Raw genomic sequence first — 13,338 nt, forward strand, 5'->3', positions numbered from 1 at the left:
GTTCGGGTTAGCGCAGCAACGCTTTTAGCTAGCTCTTGGACCTGATGGTGTAGGTCTGGAGCCGGGTCATTGTCCAAAGCCTGCGCATCAGCTCCCACAGGCCCTGCTGACAAGGGCGCCGCCTCCTGGTAGTAAGTGGTAGTGGGGCGTCTGTGGGTCACAACGCCACCTGGTGCCGGTTCTCGGAGCACCCGGATGGCTCTGTCCTTGAACTGTGCAAATTCTAGATGAGGGTCCTGTAAGGCCATTGCCCGCAACTGGGTGCGGTGGGCATTGCAATATAAACCCTCTATAAATTGTTCGGTCAACAGCCTGTCCTCGTTTCCCACTCCATTAGGGTCGGTCTGCTTAATGGCCCTCAGGGCCTCTTGTAGGTTGAGTGCATAGTCCCTTATACTCTCATGCGCTCGCTGCTTGCACCCGTAGAATCTAAGTTTAATCTCGGCTGAGGTGCGGGTATCAAAAGTGTCCTTCAGCCGGGTTAGTATCCCTGCGACAGTCTTCCTCCCAGGTGGCCAGGATTTTACTTCCCTTTTGGCTGCCCCAGTTAGTTGGGCCACCAGGATGCTCACTTTTTGCTCTTCTGTGAGGGGGTACACCTGGAAGAGGCTATCCAGCTTTTCTCTAAAGTCATGCAGGGTATGTGACTCCCCTGAGTACTGGGGTAGCCAAGCTGCTCCCGGGATATAGGGCATGGTGAAGGGCATAACTGCAACAGCGGTAGCGCTGGCGGGGGTTGAGGCAGTGGAGCTCTCCTCCGTATCCGACATCTTCCTCCCCCCTAGTGGACCGTGGCCTACCTTGCGATGATCCTGTTCCGTAGGCCGCGGCTCCGCAGTGGATCGTCAGGGTTGAGGACCTTCCGTCACGCTCCTGTGACGTCGGCGTCTGCTGGGCTCCTTCCAGGACCTTACGCAACGTCCGGACGTGAGGCGGGGCTTCAGTTCTCGCGCGCTTTCGGAGTCCACGCCCCTCTTCTTCCCGCGCGGCGTCCTCAAGATGGCGTCCAATGGCGGGAAAACTCCACGGATGGCGGGAAGAAGGCTGAAGATGGCGCCGGATGGCGGGAAACTTCACCGATGGCGGGAAGAAGGCTGAAGATGGCGCCGGATGGCGGGAATCTTCACCGATGGCGGGAATCTTCACCACTGGTAAGTTTGAACAGTCTTTGCTTTTCAGGCACGCAGTACCCGGTGGTTGCGGGCACGTGATCCTGCCGACTACGCCAAAGTTGACGCGCCCCTGGGCCTGTGTCGCGCTGCGTTGCGCACGCGGGAGCTTACCCAGAGCCGGATCTGTTTAGGGTTGTAGTCTCGTGGCGGTGACCCGGTCCGTGCCCAGGGAGTCAAACTGGACGGCAGTCTGTTAGCGGTAGAAAATGGTTGATGACTACGCCACCCGTTGAATGCAGCCAGGGGGCTGCTGCTGCAGGGCAGACCGCTGAGGCCGGTGGAAGGATGGTGCAGCGTGATAGTATAACCCCCAACGGGAGGGGTATGGCCTCAGGGCAGCCGACGTGGATGATGGGGGTAGCAGGAACCACTCAGAGACGGTATGGTAGCGTTCAGGGTCTTTACTGGTAACAACGATAGACCCTCCCGGAGTACTTGCTAGCGAACGGGGCCTGGTCAGTCCTTGAGCAGATGGGATCTCCCCTGGCCAGGCGTAGTTGTAGGCCTCCCAAGCTGACTGTACTCTTCTGGCTACCTTGCTAGAAGCTGATGTAAGTAGCCCACGTCCCTGAGTGTACCGTGTGGTGCTCACCCATATGGCCGGTGACTCGGGGCCTTCTAATGGCTTCCGCTCCACGATGGCGGTGCTGGTCCCACGCGTGTGACCGGGCCTTCGGGCTTCTGGGCCAGGGGACCTGAAATCCCCTGCCTGACGGATTCTGCTGCTGGGTAGAAGTTAGTCCCCACAGCCTCGGACTCCGGGTCCGGTAAAGAATCTTCTTAGTCAGGGCGAGCGCTGCAGCTGCCAGCCCCTGACTCCTTGTGACTCTGCTGCTTCCTATGCTGCTCTTGTCTCTACTCTTCCTGGACCCACTAACCCTGCCTCAGCCCCGGGTTTATACAGGGGAAGTTCTTCCCCTCCCAAGGCTGGGCAGGAGGTGTGGCATGCACAGGATCCCTGACCAAAGGACCTCCCACCTGCTCTCAGACGTAATATCTCTATCACTGTGACAACCAGACCCCTGGGGTGTCACACATATCTTTCAGGTTTACTGGCGTAAGAATTAAAAGTTGGAAAATGGATACATTTTAAAAATTTTCACCCAAATTCCGATATTTTCACAAATAAACGCAAAAAATATCGACCTAAAAGTTTACCACTAACATGAAGGATAACATCACGAAAAAATCTCAGAATCAGTGGGATACGTTGAAGCGTTCCAGAGTTACCTCAAAGTGATCAGAATTTAAAAAAATTGGCCTGGTAAGGAGGTGAAAACAGGCTCTGTCACAAAAGGGTTACATTACAAAGCTTCTCCTATACTTTACAATTTTAAAGACTGACAGCACATGAAGGACATCCGTGTGCTGTACGCGTTTTAACAAACCCACAGACATGTCTCTGTGTGGTCTGCATGGCCCACAGTCCGTGTAAAAAAACATGGAATAGGCATAGCAGTATCTTACTACATAAAGAGCTTAATGTTGAGGTGAGTCCGAGAAAAATATCAGCTAACGTTGAGTCAGCATTTATTTGCCTGAGCCCATGTTTGGACATGGCCAATTATATGTGGCGTTTTCAAGAGTTCGTAGGAGAGGAGATTGTAAGGGTGAAGGTATTGGATACCCCCACACAAGGAAGATTGATTGAAAATTGTGAAAGAGTATTCACTCAGAACGTTGTGTACCAAAAGGTACTTTAACGTAGAGATAGAGAATTTAACCTGAGGTTGCTGAAAAAAACGCCAATGTCTACTTCAGTAGGCCAGAGAGGAAGCATACAGAGAGATTTCCACACGATCTGCCCTGGGCAATTCACTTTTTGAATTGGCGAACGTCTCTAATCTTCTAAATTTTATTTTTGTTTTCCGTAATGCCATTTACTAATTTATTAATTATGACAACTTTGTTGTTTATCGTGTATTATGGCTGAAAGTAGATAGACATGGGTAATTTGAGTTAGTTTTTATTATGTATAGCACCCTTTTCTAGCTTCCGAAACTTGTTTCGGAACTCAGGCTGCTAGTATGTAATAACACACATACTGGAAACACAGGACTTGTGAAGGAGGCACCTTTAAAGGAATCTTTAAAATTTTGCAGATTCGGATTTAATTCTAGAAGCAACACTTACCGTAACTTATACAGATCAATTTTATGTTCAAAACCTTGAAAATCTTTGTTACAGAAAACTACATATTTTTTAAACTATGCAGTAATCATTGCTTTTCATATTTCTCACAATTGCTTTCTAATTCTATACCATTCTTTGGTTATGCCACTTTAGCAACAATGGTCATCTAAGCATGATGACTACAGTAATTAAGAACTGGCTAGAAAAGCTGACATTTATCTTTCTGATGCCACCACTGACAGGGATTGATCAACGTAGTTATGCGTTGGCACATCATTGCGGGAGAGACAAACCACCAAGAATTGGCAACAGTCAGGACGATTTGAGATAGGATTGCAATCTCCTCTAAGGCCTGATCTCACAATGTTCGGGCTCATTCAGAAGTCTGTTTTTCACCGATAGCACTCATTCCCATTATAGTCTGTGGAACTGTTCAGATGTTTGTGTATATCACTTGGTCCACAAAAATACACAATCAGAAACATCAGACTTTTGATCCAAGTCACAGTTCAAATTCGCCAGTGCCAGTCTGAGTCAGTAAAAAAAAAAAATAAATTAAACAGCGCTTAGATGCTATTCATTTTTCAGACTGTTTGATATGGGAAGCTTGAGAAGCCTCCATCATGTTTTCTTCTATGTGAGAAAAACCTAATTAAACTGAGTGTCATAGCTAATACTGACCAAACTGATGAAAATCTGGTCAAGAACACTTGAAATTCGGATAGTTAATTTCTATACAAGAAAATTCACTGACTGAATTAACCCTTAAACCTAGGTTTCTTGTTTTTTTTTGGGCGTAGCGTATAGCAAAATATAAAAAAACTTTCATAGATTGGGAAAGATTTAATAACTAAAATCTGCCAAAATTCCCAAATAGAGCCAATCACATTAATTTAAAAGGTTCATTCACTTTTTGTGCCTCAATCTACATTTTTAAAAAGGGTGGTGTCTAAATGTACTTTTAACCAGAAGAAAACACTGCAGCAGTCCAAGATGAAATACATTTATTCATATATTTAATTCACTTCCCTAACAGCATTAAAAGCACTTTCACTCATCAACTCTAAAACCTGCTTGAGAAATATTGTCACCCATACTTCCAGTGAAAATCCTGTTCGTTTCCTCATCCATATATGAGAACATCCTTTCTGAACAATTTCTAGATTTTATTGTACTCCTACATCCTCATCAAACTGGACTTAAAAAAACAAAAAAACAGCCGCATTTTTGTAATTTGTGGTAGTTTTCCCACTAATATGGTTTCAGTGTGTTAGAAAACAGAACACTACTTTCAACAAACTTTGCATAAACAAATAGTAAAGGCAAATATAAAATTTTCTGGTTTGGATTTTTATCTCAAATCATGTGGCAAGGCTCCTTAAACAGTCGATATTGACTTAAGATTGCTACCCTCAGTAAGTGGCACTAGAGTTCCTGTCCTTTTCCTCTCTGCATATAGGTGAGCATAAGAAACTCTAATATATCTTCCCACCAGCCTCCGAAACTTGTCATCCACTCTGAAAAAAATCAAATCCATCTTGCAGAGAAAAAACTGACTGCAGAAGCACTATGCCATCATGTGACACAGCCCATAATAACCTATGAAGAAGGGTGGAACAATTGAAGAGGGAAAGGAAACAGAGGGAGACACAGAAAGATGGTGCTGAGCTTTCTAACAAGTCTTACCTCACCCCACAGCTGATTCACATCCATACAGCTCAGCACTGCTGTATAATATCTTATATGTTGCTATTGCTGGTCTCTATGTTAAATGCTTTAAGAGCAGGAATCCCTCTGTGTGCTGAAATATTTATGGAAGAGATCACTCAGCTAGTGCCCTCCCAACAGCTCAGCATGGATTGGAAATTAAGATAGAGCATGCAGAGGGAAAAACAGGTGAAAATGCATGATACAAAAGATAAGGGCCAGCTATAATGTTAAAACACACACACACTTATTCTGAAAAGCTACTTACAAGAAAATTAGATCTTAACCCCTTTACCCCCGAAGGTGGTTTGCACTTTAATGACCGGGCCAATTTTTACAATTTTGACCACTGTCACTCTATGAGGTAATAACTCTGGAACGCTTCAACGGACCCCACTGATTCTGAGATTGTTTTTTCGTGACATATTGTACTTCATGATCGTGGTAAAATGTCTTCAATATGACTTATTTATTTGAGAAAAAATTTGAAATTTGGTGAAAATTTAGCAATTTTCAAAATTTGAATTTTCATGCCCTTAAATCAGATATACAGTACAGACCAAAAGTTTGGACACACCTCTTTTAAAGATTTTTCTGTATTTTCATGACTATGAAAATTGTACATTAACACTGAAGGCATCAAAACTATGAATTAACACATGTGGAATTATATAGTTAACAAAAAAGTGTGAAACAACTGAAAATATGTCTTATATTCTCGGTTCTTTAAAGTAGCCACCTTTTGCTTTGATGACTGCTTTGCACACTCTTGGCATTCTCTTGATGAGCTCAAGAGGTAGTCACCAGAAATGGTTTTCACTTCACAGGTATGCCCTGTCAGGTTTAATAAGTGGGATTTCTTGCCTTATAAATGAGGTTGGGACCATCAGTTGTGTTGTGCAGAAGTCTGGTGGAAACACAGCTGATAGTCCTACTGAATAGACAGTTAGAATTTGTATTATGGCAAGAAAAAAGCAGCTAAGTAAAGAAAAACGAGTGGCCATCATTACTTTAAGAAATGAAGGTCAGTCAGTGCGAAAAATTGGGAAAACTTTGAAAGTGTCCCCAAGTGCAGTTGCAAAAACCATCAAGCGCTACAAAGAAGCTGGCTCACATGAGGACCGCCCAGGAAAGGAAGACCAAGAGTCACCTCTGCTTCTGAGGATAAGTTTATCCGAGTCACCCGCCTCAGAAATCACAGGTTAACAGCAGCTCAGATTAGAGACCAGGTCAATGCCACACAGAGTTCTAGCAGCAGACACATCTCTTCAACAACTGTTAAGAGGAAACTTTGTGCAGCAGGCCTTCATGGTAAAATAGCTGCTAGGAAACCACTGCTAAGGACAGGCAGCAAGCAGAAGAGACTTGTTTGGGCTAAGAACACAAGGAATGGACATTAGACCAGTGGAAATCTGTGCTTTGGTCTGATGAGTCCAAATTTGAGATCTTTGGTTCCAACCACCGTGTCTTTGTGCGACGCAGAAAAGGTGAACTCTACATGCCTGGTTACCACCGTGAAGCATGGAAGAGGAGGTGTGATGGTGTGGGGGTGCTTTGCTGGTGACAATGTTGGGGATTTATTCAAAATTGATGGCATACTGAACCAGCATGGCTACCACAGCATCTTGCAGCGGCATGCTATTCCATCCGGTTTGCGTTTAGTTGGACCATCATTTCTTTTTCAACAGGATAATGACCCCAAACACACCTCCAGGCTGTGTAAGGGCTATTTGACCAAGAAAGAGAGTGATGGGGTGCTACGCCAGATGACCTGGCCTCCACAGTCACCAGACCTGAACCCAATCAAGATGGTTTAGGGTGAGCTGGACCGCAGAGTGAAGGCAAAAGGGCCAACAAGTGCTAAGCATCTCTGGAAACTCCTTCAAGATTGTTGGAAGACCATTTCTGGTGACTACCTCTTGAAGCTCATCAAGAGAATTCCAAGAGTGTGCAAAGCAGTCATCAAAGCAAAAGGTGGCTACTTTGAAGAACCTAGAATATAAGACATATTTTCAGTTGTTTCACACTTTTTTGTTAACTATATAATTCCACATTTGTTAATTCATAGTTTTGATGCCTTCAGTGTGAATGTACAATTTTCATAGTCATGAAAATGCAGAAAAATCTTTAAATGAGAAGGTGTGTCCAAACTTTTGGTCTGTACTGTATGTCACACAAAATAGTTAATATATAACATTTGCCACATGTCTACTTTACATCAGCACAATTTTGGAACCAACATAATTTTTTTGATAGGAAGTTATAAGGGTTAAAAGTTGACCAGTGATTTCTCATTTTTCCAACAAAATCATTTTTTTTTTTGGGAGCACATCATATTTGAAGTGACTTTGAGAGGCCTTTATGACAGAAAATACCCAAAAGTGACACCACTCTAAAAACTGCACCCCTCGAGGTTCTAAAAAACAGTTTGTGAAGACTAAATAAGGTTTCCTATATTAAGAATTGCTAAGAATCCGTCCATATAAATCGGATGAAATATGGATTATTCGTCCCTATAAATCGGAGGCTATATGGATGATCCTTTGAGATACAAATTTTTTTCATACACCCATAGAGTTGAATAAGCAAAATTTCACATCTGAAATACGGAACAGACTAGTGCATTCTACAATTATTTTCACAGACATCTGCTCCATGTGAAAAAATGGTCATCTGAACAGCCCTAATCAATAACATTGGTTCGTGTAATATCTGATTTTAACACTAGCAGCACATATATGTATAATTTGCTCATCTGGTATGAGCCCTTGATGATCTGTATAAATCAGAGCCTCAAAAGGGGTTTTACTACAAAGAAGAGTTTATTTTATTCACTAGATCTTGGAATAAAAATAAGGTCCACAATAGGAAGTGATTAAAAAAAATATGTGTCCCTACTATATACTGTGTAATGGCCGTGTCTTACTGTGCAGTGACACGGTCTGATCATACCACATCTCCTGGCCAGGGGAGGAAGCAAAAAAAAGAGTATACAGATAGGATAGCAGAGGATCACAGCTGATTCTTTTTGTGAGGTAAAACATTTCTCTGTTTTTGAACAATGTTTTACTTCAAAGAAAGAATCAGCTGTGATCCCGTGCTGTAATGTCTGTATACTCTTTTGCTTATTTCCCAGCCTAGGAGATGTGGTATTGACGCGCCCAGGGGATGGGGACGACTCGGCTCCCGGGCCTTGTTGTTGGTTTTGGGGGATGCCGCGGTGGCCCGCTCCCGGGCCCGTACCCTGGGGTCACTCTTAAAAAGAAAGGAATGGGGGAAAGGTGTATGGGAAAGGGGAAATTGTTCGTGAAGCCACCAGTGGTGTCTGGTGAGGATCACCAGCGCTGCTACAGTCCTCTGAGGCCGGTGATCAGGCAGCTTATTTGGTGCGGCTCCCCACAGGTGGAGCAGGGCCTCAGGGCAGCGTAGGAGAGGGGATGCAGGACAGAGGGGACCCGGCCGGGTCAGAGGAAGAATAGGCACACTCACAACAGTTCACTTCAGTACCTTTACTGGTGGTGTTTCAGGCACGATCCAGGGCACTGTAGGGTGAAGGGTGCATATCAGGACTCTCCCCAGTGAGCGGGTGTGGGGCCTCCTGGTTCTTGCCTTTACCTGATAAGTTTATGACCTGCCTGGAGCTAGGCCTAACTTGGTCTCTGTCTTGCACCGGCTGACCTGGTGGTAGGGCCTTCTATTGGAGATCACACTCCCCGGTCTCTTGGACCTCAGTGACTCCTGACCCTGGTATGACAGTCAGCTTTTGGTGTTCCTGGGACATGTAGTTCGCCAGGGGTTCCGGTTGTTTCTGCTGGGCCTTAGGGATCCCTGCAGACGCGGACCTGGTGTTCGGTAAATGCTTGTGGGGTGAGCTGGTTAAGCTCCTCTGCCCCCTATGTAGCTCACTTACTCCACTTGCCTTCGGCCTCGCTCGGGGCCCTCCCTAGGCTTCACACTGGCAGTAGGCCTCGCTACTCTTCACCACTCTTATGGCGTCGGCACACCTTAGGCTCACTAACCTGAGCTCCCTGAGTCTGGTCTGGACTGACTTTCTCACAGACTTCACTCTCTGTGGACTCCAGACTTAGAATAGACTGAACTGCCTAGCTCCACCTTCCCTTTTTATATCCCTATCCGGGCTCCCTCTGCTGGTCTGAGGTGGAAGGTGGAGGTGTGTGAATGCTATGAGGGCCTCTTGTGGAGGAATCCATCCATGCACCCCTCTAGGATCTGTGGCAGCAATGCGCAGCAGGGTGCCACAGTATGATCAGACCATGTTCCTGCACGGTCAGACACTTCCATTACACAGTACACAGCAGGGGCGCATTTATAAGATTATCTCAGCACAGGAACATTTTTTAAATCACATCCAATTGTGGAACTTAATTTTAATCAACAGATCTTGAAATAAAAATAAAGGGGTTTTCACACGAACAAAAGTTAAGTGTATGTGCACAAAACGTGTTTTTCAGGCTGATTCCTTTTGAAGTCCGCCCTAGAAAGCAGGTAAAAAAAAATGCTAACAAATAATGAATATATGCACAGCAAGTCGTTTTGACATTGAAATGTATCTGTTCAGTCTTTTTAAGTTTCTTTTAACTGCTTCAGGCTTCAAAAGTCATAAAGTAGCTAAAATAAGTGACCTAGAGGCAAAATTAAGATGTTAGAGAGATGGGTAAAAAATAAATAAAACACACCTCTTGTTGGGTTAATTCAGCTCTATGGACAAGTCTAGCACTGCAGGAAATTTCCTGGCTTAAATTCTAAACAAATCACAAATTTAATATGCCCACAACTTTAAGTAATGTTTTAAAGGGACTGTCAGCATAGGAGGACTGTTCAAACCAATCAGAGGCTTCGGTGCATCATGGTGTGGTGAAATATTTATATACACCTTCCCACCTGCTTCTTTTCCATGTAAATCTGCACTTGTCTGGCGGTATAAGCCCAGAACTCAAAGTGGAGTGGAGATGGGGAAGGGAGGGGGTGTGGGAGTGATAAAATAGGTGGGAAGGTGCACGTAAATTCTTGTCTACATCAAGGGTTTACCAAGTGCCTGTACTTGGTTTGAACAGCCATTCCATGCTGACAATTTCCCATTAAACTTTTTTCTTTGCAATTACTTTTTAGAATAGAATTAAAAATAACATTGTACCAGTGTTTACTTTTATAGCAAGATTATTGAAAAGTCTCCATGAAAGAGCATTTTTTAGGGTCAGAAGTGTATTTATCAGTACTTGTTATGCCCGTTCTTAACTTAAATCAAAAAGTCATACAATGCATCAAAAAATAGAAACAATTTAAAGCAAAAACAAGAAAAATTGAGTATCTAAGAATGCCTTAAAATTTCTAAATGCATTTGTATTGGATTCATTTGGCAGACCCAACTTACTTAAGAAGAGTACCTTTATCAAGATAGGGCATTGCAAGCATACAGCATTGCAGACCTAAAATAGGAATTCTATAGCATCTTCCCTTGGAACATTGCCCTATGCCATTAGTCCTACTATGTGAATAAATTAACAGGCCATTTCCATTCCCCTGAATGTATGGAAGTGCTGCATTGACAATATCCTGTCAGTGCTGACAGAGTAAGACTGTAGAAAAAAAGAGGAAAACTACCAGCCAGTTATCTACTTATTTGTACATTTCCAGGAGAAATAATGGCACAGGACAAAATTTTGAACAGTAGGTTCATAACTATAATTGGTGCAGATTTTTCCCAAACATAGCTACAGTAAAATCAACATTTAAGTAAAATGCAAACTTGCTCTACGTTTTCAAAAGGCGAGAAGAGCGATGAGTTCTTTACAAAGAATGCACATACCATGGATTTTAAAAACCTCATCGTCTATAAATTTCTACAATCTGTAGATGAGTTTGTGGTAATCTTTCCTACGTAACTACAACCCCTGGCAAAAATTATGGAATCACCGGGCTCGGAGGATGTTTATTCAGTTGTTTATTAATGTTGTTGAAAAAAAGCAGATCACAGACATGGCAAAAAACTAAAGTCATTTCAAAAGGCAACTTTAGGGCTTTAAGAAACACTAAAAGAAATCAAGATTAAAAATGTGGTACTCAGTAAGGGTAATTTTTTTCAGACCAAGCAGAGTGAAAAAATTATGGAATCACTCAATTCTGAGGAAGAAATTATGGAATCACCCTGTAAATTTTCATTTCCAAAACTAACACCTGCATCAAATTAGATCTGCTCATTAGTCTGCATCTAAAAAGGAGTGATCACACCTTGGAGAGCTGTTGCACCAAGTGGACTGACATGAATCATAGCTCCAACACGAGAGATGTCAATTGAAACAAAGGAGAGGATTATCAAACTCTTAAAAATCATCACGCAATGTTGCAAAAGATGTTGGTTGTTCAGTCAGCTGTGTCTAAAATCTGGGCCAAATACAAACAACATAGGAAGGTTATTAAAGGCAAACATACTGGTAGACCAAGGAAGACATCAAAGCGTCAAGACCGGAAACTTAAAAGCAATATGTCTCCAAAACAGGAAATGCACAACAAAACAAAAGAGGAAAGAATGGGAGGAAACTGGAGTCAATGTCTGTGACTGAACTGGAAGAAACCGTCTAAAGGAAATGGGATTTACATACAGAAAAGCTAAACAAAAGCCATCATTAACACCTAAACAGAAAAAACAAGGTTACAATGGGCTAAGGAAAAGCAATCGTGGACTGTGGATGACTGGATGAAAGTCATATTCAGTGATGAATCGCGAATATGCATTGGGCAAGGTGATGATGCTGGAACTTTTGTTTGGTGCCGTTCCAATGAGATTTATACAGATGACTGCATGAAGAGAACATGCAAATTTCCACAGTCATTGATGAAATGGGGCTGCATGTCAGGTAAAGGCACTGGGGAGATGGCTGTCATTACATTTTCAATAAATGCCCAAGTTTACATTGATATTTTGGACAGTTTTCTTATCCTATCAAATTGAAAGGTTGTTTGGGGATGATGACATCATTTTTCAAGATGATAATGCATCCTTCCATAGAGCAAAAACTGTGGAAACATTCCTTGAAAGAAGACACATAAGGTCAATGTCATGGCCTGCAAATAGTCCGGATCTGAATCCAATTGAAAATCTTTGGTGGAAGTTGAAGAAAATGGTCCATGACAAGGCTCCAACCTGCAAAGCTGATCTGGCAACAACAATCAGAGAAAGTTGGAGCCAGATTGATGAAGAGTACTGTTTGTCACTCATTAAGTCCATGCCTCAGAGACTGCAATCTGTTATTAAAGCCAGAGGTGGTGCAACAAAATACTAGTGATATATTGGAGTGTTCTTTTGTGTGTTTGTTTTTCATGATTCCATAATTTTTCCTCAGAATTGAGTGATTCCATAATTTTTTCCCTCTGCTTGAAAAAAAATTACCCTTACTGAGTACCACATTTTTTATCTTGATTTCTCTTAGTGTTTCTTAAAGCCCTAAAGTTTCCATTTGAAATGACCTTAGTTTTGTGCCATGTCTGTGATCTGCTTTTTTTCAACAACATTAAACAACTGAATGAACATCCTCCGAGACTGGTGATTCCATAATTTTTGCCAGGGGTTGTAGTACTGAATTAAGCTGCAGATTTTCTGCAGGCCAATCCACAGCAAACATTACAATATGCTTAAACATTGTTGAGGTCTTAAAATTCTCCATGTAATAACAGACATGACAGGAAAAGTAACAGGTTCAATTTGTAGAGTCATTAAAATGTGTAACACCACCAGCCATATTCATACACCACTGCTTCCCCCTTTGCTAACGAAAACATAAAGAAAATTAAGTTGGCTTAGTTATTTATTAATATTCAGAAATGCGGTTCTAGCCAGTGTGATTAAATAGAAACGGCTAGTTCTATCAGTGATGGGGCAATCCCCCTGATTCCACACATTCTGCCAGGCTCTCACACACTATGCTTTTCCCCCATAGTCGAGGGGAAAAAAAAAACCTGCACCACCTGAAATTTTTTTAAAGGACAAAAAAAAAAATCTTGGGAAGAGTGTCCTACAATAGAGAAGTCACACGGGAGCAGCTACGGACATTTAAATAATTTCCTAAACCATTCCGCCCTCATTTTAAGAGTTTTGAGAAACAAAGTTTAATTCTAAAGGAAGCGCTCCTGTGTAAAAATATTTCAGAGGGAAAAAATGTACAGGTGACTGAATAAATATATACTTGTAATGAATACAATCACGGGATCTTTTTATTTAATAGATATTTAAAAAAAAAAAAAACACCTCAGAAATGCTACTGGAGGTGCATTTCCAATAGTCAGGGGCAAGGTTACCCAATAAAGCACC

Source organism: Phyllobates terribilis, unplaced genomic scaffold (genome assembly GCF_046119375.1).
Source record: "Phyllobates terribilis strain yellow unplaced genomic scaffold, ASM4611937v1 Scaffold_9__5_contigs__length_417890890, whole genome shotgun sequence".
Taxonomy (NCBI): Eukaryota; Metazoa; Chordata; class Amphibia; order Anura; family Dendrobatidae; genus Phyllobates; species Phyllobates terribilis.